Source organism: Triticum dicoccoides, chromosome 1B, assembly GCF_002162155.2.
Source record: "Triticum dicoccoides isolate Atlit2015 ecotype Zavitan chromosome 1B, WEW_v2.0, whole genome shotgun sequence".
NCBI classification, from domain to species: Eukaryota; Viridiplantae; Streptophyta; class Magnoliopsida; order Poales; family Poaceae; genus Triticum; species Triticum dicoccoides.
Genome location: NC_041381.1, coordinates 12,512,982 through 12,530,940, shown reverse-complemented (window position 1 = coordinate 12,530,940; position 17,959 = coordinate 12,512,982). Strand labels below are relative to the sequence as shown.

At 43.7% G+C, this 17,959-nt stretch overlaps 1 long non-coding RNA gene and 1 pseudogene across 1 annotated transcript; both read left to right on the top strand.

Annotated features, from left to right (window-relative positions):
• Positions 1-16,365, top strand: part of LOC119299382 — a 22,826-nt pseudogene extending 6,461 nt beyond the window's left edge.
• Positions 5,804-7,853, top strand: LOC119299399. Its single transcript, XR_005146196.1, has 4 exons — positions 5,804-5,928; positions 5,996-6,181; positions 6,438-6,504; positions 7,531-7,853. It is a non-coding gene; the product is annotated as an uncharacterized LOC119299399 (long non-coding RNA).
• Positions 16,366-17,959: the final 1,594 nt, after the last annotated feature.

Below are 17,959 nucleotides of genomic sequence, written 5' to 3'. Positions count from 1 at the left end.
GGGGGGGCGAGTATCGCAACCTCAACTCTTTCTTTCAGTCGCTTGGGATAGCTCATCGTTTAGCATGTCCACATACACATCAGCAGAATGGTTCAGTCGAACGTAAGCATCGTCATATTGTTGAAGCTGGTCTTACTCTTTTGGCCCATGCATCTGTTCCGTTTCGTTTTTGGAGTGATGCTTTCACCACTGCATGCTTTCTCATCAACCGTACTCCTACTCGTGTTTTAAACATGAAGACTCCCATTGAGGTTCTCCTTAATGAACAACCTGATTATACCTTTCTCAAGGTATTTGGGTGTGCTTGCTGGCCGCATCTTCGTCCATATAACAAGCGCAAGCTTGAGTTTCGTTCTAAGAAGTGTGTTTTTCTTGGCTATAGCTCTCTTCATAAAGGTTACAAATGTCTTTATGTTCCCACTAATCGTGTCTATATATCTCGGGACGTCGTGTTTGATGAGCATGTTTTTCCCTTTGCCAACCTTCCTGTGTCCACTGTCGAACCACCATCCCTGCATTCATCCTCTGTTTCTTCTGACCAATTTGATGATGTTGCATACTCTCCTTTGCTGTTACCTAACCATGGTGCAGGAACCGGACGTGGAGCTCGTTTGGAGCTGTTGGAGGATTCACCATCATCGTCGTCGTCTTCTGGTGGGCACGTCGATCGCCCTATGTTGCATGGCATCAATTCGTGTGCCCATGCATGGTCACCCAATGAGCCCGTCGCGCCGAGCATCGCCACTGCTCGGTCCGTTTCGCCAGCGGCCGCCGAGTCGCCCGCGGCTCGGCCCGTCACGCCGTCTTCGCCTGCGGCTCAGCCCGTCACGCCGTCTTCGCCCGCGGCTCGGGTCCTCACGTCGCCTTCATCAGCGGATCGGCCCGCGACACCGGCCGCGCCACGGCCCACTATGCCGAGCTCGCCATCGGCCCGGTCTGTGATGCCGGAGTCGCCAGCTGCTTCGTCTGCTCTGCCGGTTTCGCCGGTGGGTCGGCCTTCTTCGCCAACCGAGTCCGAGACTACCGTGACTGGCTCCTCGTCACCGGCTGACTCGTCAACGTCGCCGTCCTCCAGCCCGTTGCAGGCTGCTCCGTCGACCTCGGTGGTTCCTGTGTCCCGACCACATACACGCAGTCGCAGTGGCATTTTCAAACCTAAGGAACGTAAGGATGATACGGTTGCTTGGTTGGCTGCTTGTTTGGCTGCTGCTGTTGCGGATCCATCTTCTGAGCCTCGCTCATATCAGGCTGCCCTGCGCATTCCACATTGGCGAGAGGCTATGGAGCAGGAGTTTCATGCTCTTCTTCGTAACAAGACATGGACTCTCGTTCCTCCACCACCACGGGTAAATGTTATTGACTCAAAATGGGTATTCAAAGTGAAGAAGCATTCGGATGGATCTATTGAGCGTTACAAAGCGCGACTTGTTGCTCGCGGTTTTCGGCAGCGTCATGGTCTTGACTATGAGGACACCTTCAGTCCTATCGTCAAGCCTACCACTATTCGGCTTCTTCTCTCCATTGCTGTTTCTCGTGGTTGGTCACTTCGTCAACTTGATGTGCAGAATGCTTTTCTACATGGATTTTTGGAGGAAGAGGTTTATATGAAACAGCCGCCTGGTTTCTCTGATCCTGATCGTCCTGACTATATCTGTCGTCTTTCCAAAGCACTATATGGTTTGAAGCAAGCTCCTCGTGCCTGGCATGCCCGCCTTGCCTCTGCCCTTCGTGCTCATGGGTTTGTGCCGTCTACTGCTGACACTTCGTTATTTCTTCTACAGAAGCCAGAAGTCACTATGTATCTTTTGGTATATGTCGATGATATTATCCTTGTCAGCTCTTCTCAGTATGCTGCTGATGCTCTTGTCTGCTCTCTTGGTGCTGATTTTGCGGTCAAAGATCTTGGGAAGCTTCACTACTTTCTTGGAGTTGAGGTCACTTCTCGTGCTACTGGTCTTGTCCTTACGCAGAAGAAGTACTCCTTGGAGTTGTTACAGAGAGCTGGCATGCTGAAGTGCAAACCGACCACCACACCCATGTCGTCTACCGACAAGATAACAGCTATTGATGGTGAGCTTTTGTCTCCTGCGGATGCCACAGAGTACAGGAGCATTGTTGGTGGACTTCAGTACTTGACGATCACGAGACCAGATATCTCTTATGCTGTTAACAGGGTTTGTCAGTATCTTCAGGCTCCCAGAGATACTCATTGGGCTGCTGTTGAACGCATTCTTCGTTATGTTCAGTTCACCCTGACATTTGGTATGCATATTCGGCCGACTTCCTCTCGGGTCCTTTCGGCCTTCTCTGATGCAGATTGGGCTGGTAGCCCAGATGACAGGCGATCCACGGGGGGTTATGCAGTATTCTTTGGCTCTAATTTGATCGCCTGGAGTGCTCGGAAACAGGCTACTGTGTCACGTAGCAGTACTGAAGCTGAGTACAAGGCTGTGGCTAATGCTACTGCAGAGATTATTTGGGTGCAGTCTTTGCTTCAGGAGTTGGGTTTGTCTCAACCACAGCCTCCTATTCTTTGGTGTGATAACATCGGTGCTACATACCTTTCTGCAAATCCAGTATTTCATGCCCGAATGAAACACATTGAAGTTGACTATCACTTTGTACGGGAACGTGTATCACAGAAGCAACTCCAGATTAAGTTCATCTCATCTAAGGATCAACTTGCAGACATCTTCACTAAGCCTTTACCGCTGCCACAGTTTGAGGCTTGTAGGCGCAATCTTACCCTTCTCAGTTCTTTAGAAAGTGGCTAAGATTGAGGGAGGGTGTTAGACTATGTATAGCTTCTGTACCTATGTACGTATATGGTACATATTGTAACACAACCATTATATATAATGAGATAAGCCACCCCTAGAGGGTTGTGCTGGTTCCCCAAAACTTATTGTCTTACATTAGTTATGTGGACAACTACGTCGACGGCATGGATACGGCGCTGAACAGGTATTTTTGCGCCAACTTCGAGCGCATCTCCACCGACATCATGATGCTTGAGAACCAGATCCCATGGGTGGTGGTTGAAGCCATCTTCGGCTTCATGCATCTAGCGCCCTCGCCCTGGCCTTGGGAGGACTTCGTCGCCGCGATGAGAAGCGGCCTGAACAACCGAATTGATCCTGGCGTCGACCAAGGCATCGTCGTAGATCCTACCTATGAACCTCCGCATCTCCTCGGCCTCGTCCGGTTCTACATCGTGGGGAACAACGACGACATCAAAGTCGATCGCCCCACTGCTCCGGGCGGAGACAAGCCCATGTCGTTATCCATCAGCGTCGCCGAGCTTGCCGACGTCGGTATCACACTCGTACCCGAGACTGAGAAGTCAGGGTTAGTGCACATGACCCTCCAAAGGAAAAGGTTAGTGGACACGGGCCTCGGCGGGAAAAAGTTTGGCTTCTTATTTGGCGATCTCCGCGTGCCACCCCTGTTCCCAACCGACGCAAATGCGACTTGGCTCCTCAACATGGCCGCCTTCGAGTTATGCAAAACCGCAGACTTCGGCGATGTTAATGATGAAGAATCCGCTGTCTGCTCCTACCTCCATCTCTTCGCCATGCTGCTGGACCAGAAGAAACACGTGCATGACCTGCGGAAAAGCAAGGTCATCGAAGGAGGAGGACTCACCAGCCAGGAGATACTCGACCTCTTCACTGGCATTGGCAAGAACATGCGCCTCGGAAAGTGCTACATCGACATAATGATAGATATTGAGAACTTCAAGGACAGAATGTCATGGGGGCTCACATCTTACCTCTTCCTTGACAAGCACTGGCCCAAATTCGTGGCGGTGGTCACGGTCATTGGTGCAGTTATCGGCATTTTGTCGTCGCTCCAAGCTCTGAAGCCAAGCTAAGATATATATACCGGACCTGATTGTACTAGCATTATCTTGCATGTTCTACTTGTATGCCTCTTACTATCCGCCTTGTAAAATTCCTTGTATCTCAATCCGGTTTCAAGTGAAATTCATTGTATCTGTATCACGACAACATCAAGCAATTAGCATCAATTTTTTTTGAGAATAATTAGCATCAATTATTTGCAAGCAAGTAGATGTATCAATGCTATGTCGGTACTCGAGCACTAATTAGCCACCAGGCCCTAATTAACAACCACTTGGTACATAGTATAATCTAAGAGCTCATAGGATATAATATGGTTGGTGTTATATTAACTCTTGTCGTGAGTGACAGGCAGCTAGCTAGTACAACCAACAGAACCCACATGCACGTTCCTCGGGCAATGTTAGATGTTCTTGTTTTGAAGATGGATAGGTGAAAGATGGCGGTGATCGCTTCTGAGTGTGCCCTAGACCCGGCATTATGGCTTGGTTGGGGCTTCGGCTTTAGATGCTACGCTTTTGTGCGAAGTCTGTTTGGTATTCGGCTCGGATTTTCGGCACCCCTTCATCAAGTTGATAGAAGTAGCGACAGATGTTGCCAAGATGATGTTTAGACTAACTGATGTAGTACTTTGTAAGGTCTTTGTGAATTAAAAATATTAACGTGTGCATCATGGAAGCTCACTGGCTGCATCCACGTCGGACTACCTAATGACAAAAAAGAAACAGTCGAAGGAAAAAAAAAGACCGGAGGGTTCTCTCAGCCCCCGACCCTCATCGCTCGATTCCTCTCCCTCTCCCCTCTCCCTCGTCTGTGGCCGCCGCCGCCACCAGCGTCCTCCCCCGCAGCTGGCGCCCCCCCACCCCACCCCTTCTCTCCTTCCCTCACCCGCGCCCTCGTCCACCTGGGCCTCGTGGTCGGCCATGGAGGTCTGATCCGACCCATGGATGGATGGGGGCGAAACCCTAGCCCCACCCCCACCCATGGATGGATGGGGATGGGGCGACGGCGGCGGCGGCCTTCTCTTGGTGCTTACTGATGTGGTGGTCCTCGACGCCGGCGACGGGTTGCAGCACGTAGACGCCAAAGGTACTTACGCCCTCCATCCTCCTCCACTCCCCTCACCTCATCTTCTTCTTGTTCTGGATTTGTCGATTTGATTTGTGCGGTTGGTTTGTGCAGGCTGCGGGTGTGATGGAGGAGCACCATGGCGGGCGTGCAGGCCATCTTTCCCTGCCAAGTGAGCCCAATCCATTTCTTTCTCCTGGACAGCTTTGAAGAATTGACATTTGTCAAGAACCAGCAACAGAACCAAAGAATGATATAAGTATATAACTACTTTGGTGATTCCTTTTAAGATAGCAATGGGACATGAGAGAAAGATAACTTGTTAGTTGAGATGCCCCTAATTCAATTTTACGTTAGAAAAGGTCCACAGTTTCATTGTTGTTATCTAGCAGATCTATATGTAGAGTATTTTGTTGTGTTTATTATCATAGCGGACACCACGATTCTAGAGCTCTCAGGATAGGATATGAGTGTCTGATGGTACTGTTGTTGTATGCCGGGCAGTCGTAGCGGTATGGACCTGCCAACAACTTTTTAATTTCTGTATACCGTTTTGTAGGAACATTCAGATTTCGCAGTTTGAGAAAGAAGCTTTGTTCATGGCAGTAACGCTGACAAGAAAACTGCAGAACAAATAAAGATTGGAGACTTGGAAGCGATGGGATCAAATTGTTTATCTTAAGAGAATGATAGTATCTTTGTCTTATCTATTGTACGGCAAAGTATGGTACCTGTGTACGTCTCTGAACCTGATGTAAAGAACTGAAGCATCTGGGTTGCTCATCTTGGGGTAGGTAATTTCTTTTTATCTATACTTGTTATCATGAGAGTTTCTCATCTTTTGAGAAGTAGGCACCATGTTTGGGCTCAAGGGACTTTCTCATCTTTTGCAAAGTAGGCAGCGTTCTTGAGCTCAAGAGAGAGGCCGTTTTTGACTGCCATGTTGTTGAATTCTTCCGCAAGATGTTGAATGACGGTGTAAAATATTTTTTGCTAGGTAAATGATCTACACAATGAAAAACAATTGTGTTTGTGGCTGAATTAACTCTTTTCTTTGTATTTAGGTCATATTACCACTACATGCCAAACGAAATGGATTACCCAGTTTATCCAGAAGCTAAGGCCCTCTGGTGGTTTAGCATGACGTTTCTTCTTTCTGACTGGGAGAAGGAAGAATTGTGCATGATTGCAGAGAAATTTGTATGTGCTTTGCTACGTAAAGCAGTTTGGTGTGATCTCCATATTCACATGTGAGCTTCAACTGTATAGTTTAATATAGTTTGATTATTATATTTTCTGCACTTAATTTTGAACAATGCTTGTTGCTTATTATCATCGATATCCTGCTATGAGGACATTTTATTTTCTTGATCTTGAAAAGTTATCGGTGGATAATTTTGTAACTTATGCAGGTTATGTGCACATTAAGAGTTGTCGAATATCTCCTGATCATAGGTTTCTTGCATATACTCTCGACTGCAGCTAACCTATACAAAACCAATGCAGGCACACTTGGCGGTCTCATCTACTTTGGAAAGCTGGAAGAGATGATGCCACTTCTTTATTTTCTAAGGTCGCTTCTCTTCCTTGATATCATTGTCTTCCCTTTGGTACTTGTGCTAGGCATGTTTATTTTCTTTGTGTCATAGTTTTCAGCCTTTATTCTTATCGTTCTCCTCATTTTTAGACAATCTGTGTTCACATTTCATTTGTTCATTCTAAGTGTTTTTCTTGTCTCAAAAAATATGATGAGCTGGGCACATATAGGGAGTTGTTCCATTAAAGTTGCTGCCACAATGCTTGGTGTTCTTCTTACAGTAATGTACGGTGGACATGAGTTTAACCAAAACGCGATTTGTACAAACTGAAACAGAGTATAACCAAAACGCAAATGATTTATGTATTGTTTTGTAGGAGTTTGGATTATTTTGAGAACCTCTTTTAGGAGTTTGGAATACTCTAAGAAATTACTTTATGAGTTGAGTGTACTCTGAGCGCCACATGTACCTGTAGCGCGCCACGACGACCGGCGCAGGTCATGTTTCTCTCCATTCTCCTCCTCTAGCTCCCTCCCTCTAGATTCCATTGTAGCTTTTATGTGAAAGAGGCTAGATCATGAACATCTGCGGTGAGCTTTTGCGCTACTTTATTTTCTGAGTGATTACCAGTACTGCAAACGTCCGCAGATACTTTATTTATTTTGTGATGCACTTAGCTCAAATTATTTTATTTTGTGTACATATAATTTCAACTAGTGAACCTGGAATTATTTGTGTTTGCAACAAATACATATTTTTTCTGTTGATATAATTTCAACAAGTGAACCTGGAATTGTTTGTGTTTGCAACAAATACATATTTTTTCTGTTGGCTGATATTATGCCCCTTTGTGATCATGTGAGATATTTGCTACTAGAAGTTTAGTACAATCCTATTTCGCAAAAAAGGTACAACCCTTCATTTTATTTAACTTGGCAAGAAAAGTTGTTGAATTAGCTTAAAGTTGCCTCCTAGATGATTATTCAATGCATGCTGGAAGAAGCTTTATCATGAACTATCAAGCATTGTGAACTCATTTGGCTTTTGTTCATGTTTTTCAGACACTTGGTCAGCCTCATTTCTAATTCTATCAGATGTATCAGCTGAACTGAGCCACTTCACTGAATATATTGGCGGCCCATGAGGCTCCTAGCCATTTTTTTCTGAAGATACATGTCACTTGAGGTTTGGATGGAGTACGGGCAACAATATCTTAACTTTAGGATCACTCTCTGTGTTCCTAAAGTCACATACTTCCATTTTTTTGCCTATGGTCATTGTCAAAATACTCTTTTGGTTAGCCTGTTAGATAAAACGTGGTGGGTAATACTTGTGTGGCAACAATTATTATGTTCCCATGAAATTAACCCTTTTTTTCTTTGTTAGTTATCATCTTCCAGGAATATCCGTTCCATCTATCTGTTCTTCTAGCTGAAATTGATCATGTCGGATAAATACCTTTCTGCATCACAAGTTCTATCCTTTTGATAGATTGTCGAAATATTCGTCGGTTTGCTTCAAATCCTATTGATCCACCCCGAAACGCATGCTCTAAAGCTTCTTACTCTATGGGAATTATTTTTATCAGAATCTACAGCTATCATGCTTCAAATTGACTGGTTTTATTCATAATTTGCTCATGCACATATTCTTCTTTCCTCTCAGCTGATTTGAGAAAAATGATCCACCTTGTAAGACTAACATTATCATAATCTATTGATCCACCTTGTAATATTGGCCCTTCTTTGTTACTAGTACATAAACCTATTAGTATGTATAGAATCACCAAGCTTGCTCTGCTTTATGAATGCATACTCTTCCTGTTGTAGTTATATTGTCGTGCTCCGTGGGTTGGCATTGGCCGCCAACAACGACGAGGCTGGCGGCTCGGCCGTGGGGGTCATTAACCTTTATTGGCGTCCTGTTTTTTCTTTGGTTTTTAGTTTTTGTTATGGTCGGTGTCTTGTTTTTTCTTTTATAAATTACATAGAATGATCGAAGCTTGATGGATGTCCATGAAAATGTTGGTGGTATACGTTTGCTGATCCACATTGGAAATGTCCTAATCTCATTGTATTTGAGTGTTATTATTTAGCTCTTTCAAAATTCATAGTGCGACTTCTTATAACATGCCATTTTCATGTGTTACCAAGATTGCAAAAGAGCAACTGAAATGGGCGGCTGCCAATCTGGCACCGCCCCAGCTTCCTTTGAGGAGGTGCCACAAGGTGGCGCCCCAACCCCTAGTAATTAATAAAGTGGCTGCATGTATCGCCCATATGCAGAGGCCGGAGGTTATCCTCCTTTTCTAAAAAAAAGATGTGAGTGGTATTCCATATATTCGTTGTACCACCTCTGGTTCTTATTACACGTACATTGTATTTAGATTTAAGGAAGTCTTCGAAAGCAGACATTGACTCTTAATTTTTTTCCTGCAGTATATTGTTATTTACCACAAAATCAACATCATATTAAACTAGTTTCAAGTGTGAATCTATTGGTACAAATTTTTATAAGACCATATGTATATGTACTTTGACTAACTGTTAGTCAAACTTTATGAAATTTGACTTCTCGAAATCAAAATATAATATCTAATAAAAACATAGGGATTACTTCTTTTAAAATGAGGCACGAAAGAAACATAAATGCAAAGAACTGTAGATGGAATCATAAGAGGACATGTAATGGCATTATACTATTTAGAGACTGTCGTGAGATTCAGATGTTAATCAAAGAGAAAGAGTAAGATTCAGATGTTAATCAAAGTGAAAGAGTAATCCTAGCCATCTTTGTTCTGCAGGATCAGATTATAATGATCCAAGTTAATAAAAAATAGCCTTGCAATTTAATTTTCGGTTTTTTCCCCATTTAAGGGGATGGGCAAGTCGCACTGTAGAATAAAAATCTAAGTTTGCTTTAAAGTAGGGAAAACCCCAAGTAGAAGAAAGAGGAGAAGAAAGGGGATAAAGTGTCGATGGATTAAAGCCATTTTGGTTGGTGATGAAGTGAAAGGATGTACCGGCTGGCTAGATTTGAAGCCAAATAAGATTTCAAGGAGAATTATTTTTGCATTTAATAAAATATGATAAAAGCATATAAAGTTTGAAAAGTACCAGAAAGTGCATAATGATTGCAAATTCGAAACAATATCAAATATTTCCAAATCTTGACAGTCAAATTTTATGAGGTTCATTAATGGAAAATACACTCCAAACCAAATTCCGAGTTAAGTAAAAAAAGTAATAAAATTCAATGGTGTATAAGTAAATAGGAACATTCCTTTCAGCATATTATCAAAGTCTTAATGTTTGAAGAGACGAAAGGTTGTTCGGCTAAGTCCTTTTATGGCTTAAATCCCATAGACAATAAAAATAAACAAATCCCAATTTGCAAAAGATATTGTAAAAGCATATCTGGGAGAGAAAAAACAAAATAAATTCCATATGTGTAAAAAATAAATCATGAGTGCATAATTTAATAACTGGGGTACAAAAAAGATCTGCATGCATTTTCAAATCTTGAATTGTGATTTAACATATTACCCATGAAACAGAAAGTCTGGAGTATAAACTAACCCGTAAGAATGTACAGGTTGATGAGTAGTTAGATAACTTTCAGAGATTCAGTGTTACCACGCGATTACTTTCGTCGTGTTCATGTTAATATTTTTGAAATTTCTCTGGTATTTTTACCTAATCCATTTAGTCCTATTATTGCTCTCAGGAGAACATCATCGTATTCTATTCCAATCACATCTTCACATGTCAACATAAAATAGTGCACTCCCGAGTTCCCATATAAACGAAGATCAGCATCTTGAGAGGAAAGATAACAAAATCTACAACTTTTGACTGATGGAAATACATCGACATGTCAAGGAAGAAGGAGCCGGAAATGTAAATAAATTTATAAAATGCACTTATCAAGATTACTGGATTATAACTAGAACCCACTGCTATACATAGTTCACTAGATTTGAACAAATGAAGACTGTCCTTTTAATCATTTCAGTAATAGTATACCACCTATGTTTTCAGTGATGTATTTTTGTTCTTGTTGAGGCAACATCTGTTAGTGATATGCACTTATAAATAAGTTGGTTGTCAAAAGGACAAGTTGGATATGTCACATATGATTTTGGAAAATGCGACTGTTGAATGCCTTTAAATAGGAAAATGGCCGGCATCTGTTAGTGTATTTGAGCGACTAGCTAGGTAGGAACATGCGACTGTTGAATGGCTTTAAATAGGAAAATGGCCGGCATCTAATTGTCGATGTCTAGAAACATGATTACTGGCCACGAACAGCTCGCTACTGCAAGCTGTTTCCAGAAACCATACTGTATGGAACCTCAGCTGATCTAGAGCATCAAATTTGGCTTGTTTCCAGACAGGTCACACCAACCGGACGCAGCATTTAGAGGTTTCTTCTCAGTATTACTAACATCTAAACTTCGTCTCTTGAAAATGCAACATGATTTGGACCGATAGCTGGTCGTCACATGCCTGTTCAATCAGGTACCATACTACTCCATCCGTTCCTAAATATTTATCATTCTAGATATTTAACAAGTGACTACATACGAAGCAAAATGAGTGAATCTACACTCTAAAGTATGTCCATATACATCCATATGTGGTAGTCCATTTGAAATCTCTAGAAAGACTTGTATTTAGGAACGCGGTTTTTCTCATTCGCGTTCCATTCACAGTGACAATCTAAGCCGCTCTTCCCTGCATTTGGATCAGCGCTACATGTAGGCCCAGGACGTGGTGGGTCCACTCACACGTGAGGCCACAGGCTAGATTTCTTTTCTCACTAGGTGCTGCGCATGTCATGCACCCTCTTCCCTCTAATGCTTGTGTTTAGGTGGCAGGCCCCAGCTCCTTAATTTTATCTGACGTGCGTGACTAACGTTGCTAATTACAACGGCGTGAACAAATTAATAGTCTAGTTGCTAATTTTATCGTATCCATAACAATTTTATGTATGCATAACTAGCCACTAATCACAAGTATAAATATCAGCAGAACTCGGCTGCCTGCCATGGCGCCATTTACGCCATGGCAGTGGCGGAGCTACGGTAGCAAACCTGGGTGGGCTGGTACAAAGTAAGACCCATAATTTTTAACCTCATGGCTGAGTTTACTCTTAATCTCCACTATAATTTCTATGAGTTGGGCAGGCAACGGCCGATTTTACCAACACGTAGCTCCGCCAGTGCACCACGGTAGTCTATACTAGTAGTATAAAAGCTACTGAGCTGGTGCGATTCAAAATATCTCAACCATCCAATACACTGAAGCCAATCAAACGGCTCATGAATTAATTCAGGCGTTAACTTAATCCCCACTACACAGATAGTTAATTAATCCTTTGTTGGGCACGCTTCAATACATATTTATATGGTGCATATAGTTTGTGAGTATATATTTGCACATGTGGAATTACTAGTAGAAGGTAAAGCCGTTGATCCAAATGTTCAGACATGCAACATGGGCAGAAATCCGCAAACCACTGACAACTTACTGTATTGACGTGCAGTTCTGCTACTCGACTTTAGTGAATTCGATCTTGTTGTTTGGCAGATATTTCCACATGCCCACCAATACCTTGACCACTAGGTGGACAGAAGCATCACCATCTTTGTATATGATTTCACTAAGTCTAAGCTGCTCGCACTTGAAATCCACCGGGTCCTCAGAATACAAGTGAATGCGTTCCATCACCTCATTTGTAGGTTCATAATTCAAGACCTGTTGAACATCATAGAAAAATTAATATTATGGACAAATGAGTTATGGTAATAATTGATGAAAGGAGAAGCAGTAACACCTTGCAACGGCGCAAAGTGAGCTTCTGCAGGTTCCGTGAGTTCCGCAGGTAAGGCTCTAGCCCCATGAAGTCGTGCGAAATATCACACTCGTCCATGTACAAGGTCCTCTCATGTTGTCGAATACAGGAAACTTCACATAATCCTCATGGGGGAGCAACTGTTATCCAGGCAGTCAGATTCTGTTCATTAAACAGGATTTAATGGACGCCAAGAAAAAGAACATACCAAGACATCGAAATGCGACAAGTGCAAACTTGTGACATTGTACATCGCGGCAAGCAGGCCTGATTCATGCGGAGTTGTGGGGATATTTCGATAGTGAGGGTGCAAGTCGTAGTGGTCTATGGCCGACATGCATAAACGAATAGATGCATCAACAAGCGATGGCATGGCATGTGGTGCAGCAACATCAACAATGACGTCAGGCTCCTCGGCGCCCAGGCAAAGAGAAACAAGAGCAGGAGCATCTATAGTCAGCGCAAAAGTCTCATCATCATCATCATCATCATCATCACCATCATATGCCACGGCATGGGCATGGTATGCCATGTACTCGCCATGGATGACCAGTTTCTTCAGTGAGGAGGAGACGATCTTTGTATTAGTGGTGAGCCAAAACATGCAGTCTTGTAGCCGCACATCCTCCATAGCAGGGCAGCGGGAAGTGATGTGGCCGGCGAGATCTGGCAGTTTCAAATTAGTGAGGTAGGAAAGATGCAACCTTTTGAGCCGGCAAGGCCATCCACGATCTTGGCCTATGGCGTGGCGGACCCAAGGGTCAGCCGTCATCAAGGCATGCACCTGGAACTCCTCCAGGAGAGCGACGTCGTGGCCGCCCAGAAGGTTGGTGACGAAGTTGCGGAAATTGCGGCCGGCACCGAGCTCCTCCTGCTCGTCGACGTCGAGGCACGGCACGGCGCACCAGAGGTGCCTCCACCTCATGGACAGCACGCACGTCTGCACCGCCTGTTGGGCCTTGAGGCGCGACATGATGGCGTGGAGGAGGTCGTCCGGCAGCGCGCTCAGCCGGTCGTCGCATCACTGTCGCTGCCACCGTCGACATGATGGCGGGGACGCTTCGGCTCTGCCCTAAGCATTTTCCTTGTTCTGGATCGCCCTGCTCTAAGCGATGACCTGCGCCGCTGCCATGAGGGTGGAGAAGAATGGGATGGAAGTTGGGGATCGTGTTCGTTTTTTTCTAGGAAAGGAGATCATGGTGGCTGGTGGGCTGTGCTATACATAACTGGCCCTTTTACCTTTATTTTTATTTATTTTCTTTATCCTTTTACAGATTTTCTCGTATGTGTTTCCTTTAAAAAATATTCCAGTAATATCCAGCATCCATTTTAATTTTGATGGCAATTCCTTTTCTTTGATGAGAAAATTAAATTTTAACACCGCATTATTAATATCTTTGTTCGTGGAATAGAAACATGTTTTGGAATGTGTTACATTAATATTTACATTAAATACATGAACATATGCTGGTGCAACTTAGTAACATTTTTTCATATAAAATACATATTTCTACCAAAATAAAATTGGAAGGTATGTGAACATCATTACATACAAGCTGGAGGACTGCAAGCACAGAGGGTTCGCCGGCAAGGCCAGGAAGCGGCTCAAGCAAGACCTGAAACCGCCTGGCGGCAAAGTTCCAAGAAATCGAAGCCAAGCTGGAAGATGCCAATTGGAGGAAGAAGTATTACACCATCAGACCTTCACATGCTTCCAGATCCACGAATCAAGGTCAAGCTCGGCACTTCACCAGAGATGAGCACCTTGTGGGGATCGAACAGCACAAGGAGAGGTTGATACGGTGGCTGCACGACTGTGGTGAAGGTCTAGAGCACATCTAGCAAAGTCACAATTGTGTGGGGGATGCCTGGTGTTGGTAAAACCACTCTAGTTGATCATGTGTACAACACCGCGAAACTGGATTTCGACGCCGCGGCATGGGTAACTGTGTCATGAAGTTACCATATTGAGGACCTGCTCAAGAAGATCGCCGCCCAGTTCGGCATCACAATTGACACGCCAACATTGAGATGAGAGGTCTAGCAAAGTCCATCCACAACTACCTTCAAGGTAGAAGATACATTTGGTCCTGGATGATGTTTGGGCCGAGTGCTTGTGGTTGGAGATAAGGGATGCATTCCCAACATCTAATTGTACCGGTCGAGTTGTTGTGACATAAAGAAAGCAGACAGTGTTGGCAACTAGGGAGTATGCATATGCATTTCACTAGGAACCACTACAAGCACATCACACCTGGGTCTTGTTCTGCAAAGGGGCTTTTTGGAATAATTATGACAAAGAATGCCCGTTGGAGTTGCAGAAATTGGCTTTGAAGTTCATAGATAAGTGTCAAGGCTTTCCTATTGTTATTGCGTGCATTGGCCGCCGACTCTCCTGCAAACCCCAAAATTCTGCTGAATGGGAGGATGTGTACAGGTGTTTGGATTCACAATTTGCGAAAGATGTTATCCCTGATGCCCATTTGATCCTAAAGGTCAGCTTGGAGGACCTTCCATATGATTTGAAGAATTATTTCCTACATTGTGCATTGTCCCCAGAAGATTATGTATTAAAGAAGAGAAGAACAGTGAGGAAATGGATTGCAGCAGGGTTTATCAGGGAAAAGAAAGACAACAGAACATTGGAGGAAGTGGCAGAAGCATACTTGGCCGAGCTTGTGAATTGAAGCCTACTGCGGGTAGTGAAGAGGAATCATTTTGGACGACTGAAGCACTGTCGGATGCATGATGTCATACGCCTTCTTGCCCTCAAGAAAGCCAAGGACGAATGCTTTGGTAAAGTTTATGACGGCTCTGCTGCAACTGGGGCATTCTCTAATAAGGGCGCACGTCGCATATTGGACCAGGGCGAAAACCTTGAACAACTGAGCCTATCTAGTGCAACACAGCTTCGTGCGCTCCATGTATTTGAGAAGTATATCAATGTTGATTTGCTGAAGCCTATCCTAACATCTTCGAATCTGCTGTCAACGTTGGATCTGGAATGTACTCGTATCAAAATGTTGCCCAGTGAGGTATTCGACATGTTTAATCTGCATTATTTGGTCATTAGAGATACCGAGATCGAAAGCCTGCCTGAAGCAGTGGGGAGGTTACAAAATTTGGAAGTCTTGGATGCTTTTGATTCTATAAACTGGCGTACGTACTTGCCAAAGAGTATTGTAAAGCTTCAGAAGTTGAGGTACCTGTATGCGTGCACTCCTGCCACATCAGAAACTGTAACTATAGGCGGAGTCAAGGTGCCTAATGGGATGCATCACTTGGCAGGACTGTGGGCTCTTCAGTCTGTCAAAGCCACTCCAGTGTTTCTACGTGAAGTTGGAGCTTTGACAGAGCTAAGAACATTTGGTGTCTGCAACCTGAGAAGTGAACACTCTGTTAACTTAAGCAATGCTATCACCAAAATGAGCCATCTTGCCCATCTCGAAATTTGTGCCACAGCTGAGGATGAGGTGCTGCAGCTTGAAGTGTTATATTTATGTCCAACCCTTTCTGTGCTTGGTTTGGCAGGGCAGCTAGAAAAAACAACGATGCCTCAGATTTTCTCTTCTTGGTCACACCTTAATAGCTTCACTCGGTTGCACCTGCAATTCTCCAATATTGATGAGGAAACCTTTTCCTGTCTGTGCGTGTTACATGGCCTACGCGCTCTTATGCTAAGAAAGGCTTTCCAAGGGAAGATGTTGGAATTTTACGCAGGGTCATTTCCAGAACTTCGGCATCTAGAGATATGGGGCGCGGCACAGCTCAACCAAGTGGTAATAGAGGAAGGCATGATGCAAAACCTTGCCGAGCTAGTGTTCGGAGACTGTCCTGAGCTAAAGTTTCTTCCTAATGGCATCAAACACTTTGCAGCCATTGAGAAATTACGTCTGGAGGATACATCAGAAGAGTTAATTGAGAAGCTCCGTTAGAAGAGAGATTCAGATGAATGCAGGGAAGATGTAAAGAAGATTAGCCACATAAGGAATGTTACAGTTGCGCTGACGCAGAAAGGACTTGTGGAAAGGATTAGGTGATACATCATGACCGCTCCAGGGTTAGTGTTTGGTGTTTCATCTCCACTCTTTTGTGCATATACACACAGTATTTTTTAAGAACCTTGTCATATATTGGCAGAATTCTAGTAGCTGCTCCTAGTAGTGTGAATTTATTACGAGCTTGTCAACCACATCTAACATGATCTTTCTGCATGTTCATGTGTATCTTCACCTGACTCTGTGTATGTTCCTCAGTTTAAAGATTGTCGAAGAAAAAGGATGTGTGCTTTCAGTCTTTCATACTTGACTAGTTATTGAAATTAAGTGGCTGAGTCGACTACTCTATTAAGTAGCTTTCGTAAAGATAAAGAGATTCACCCACTTCTTTTTTTGACCGGAAAGAGATTCACTCACTCCCTTGACTGAACGACTCAGTTTGAAATTATTACCAGATTCTGCACTGTGATGCAAAGCTCGAGCGTCTCCTGGTTATCGCTCTTAAGTTTATATCTCCTTGAATGGGATGATTTCTTAGCTGCAAAAAAGAACTGAGAGTTGGCGTGCTTTGTGGTGCGCAATCCTGAAGGGGAGAACACGAGAGGCTCTGCAACAATCAGAATGCATCTCGTCTTCTTCCACGTTATGATGTATGAAATGAGTATTCTGCTCATCAGTCAGTTGCGTAGCTTCTTTCTTCATCATGTCTCCATAAAAGCACGTATGTGACGGATTGTTCAGGAGTAATACCGCTTCTTCGCCACAAAATGAGTCTAGACCTCCTTCAATAAATTTGCGATTGAATGACCGAGGCTAGAGTATGTAATTCAATGACCGAGGTGATTTCCTTGCAGCAAAGAGGCGATAATAGCAGCCTGGTTATGGTGATAAGGGCCAAGAAAAACATGAACTGCACATGCTGAATTGGGGTCTGTATGTATGAACCAAATAGGAGAACCTTAATATTACTAAAGTGGTAAGGTTACAAAGTTGAGTCATTTTACGGTGCATCCGGACGATATGGACCGTCCGTCGGAGCGAATTCGACGGTCCAGATCCGATGCACACTAGTAGAAAAAGGACCTAATATGTGAAACATTAGTACCGGTTCGCATATGAGCCGGCACTGATGCTCCCATTAGTGCCAGTTCAAATGACTTGGTGGGAGGTGACCTTTAGTACCGGTTCTTTGGGAATCTTTAGTACCGGTTCGTGACACGAACCGGTAGTAAAGATGCTGGTGCCCAGCCAGCACCTTTAGTACCGGTTCGTGGCACGAACCGGTACTAAATAGGTTGTGGCAGTCGCTATTTTTAGTCCCACCTCGCTCCCCTAACAAGAATTTGACCACCTTAAATATGTTACTTCTCAAACTATCCCAAACATTTGGTCTTCATTGAACTCTATGTGTAGGATCTGTGGCTGCAATAGGAGTCTTCGCCGGTTCTTAAATCGGTGGTAGATTCCTATTGACGATTTAGATTCTATACAAAAAGATTGTTGATGATCAATGTATTTTTTATATGTACTTCTGCGTAGCAGTAGCGAGTTTTGGCTGAAAGGTGGTACTGATCAATGTATTTTTTCTGCGTTTAGATGCAAAATTTAAATATGTTATTTTTCAAACTATCACAAG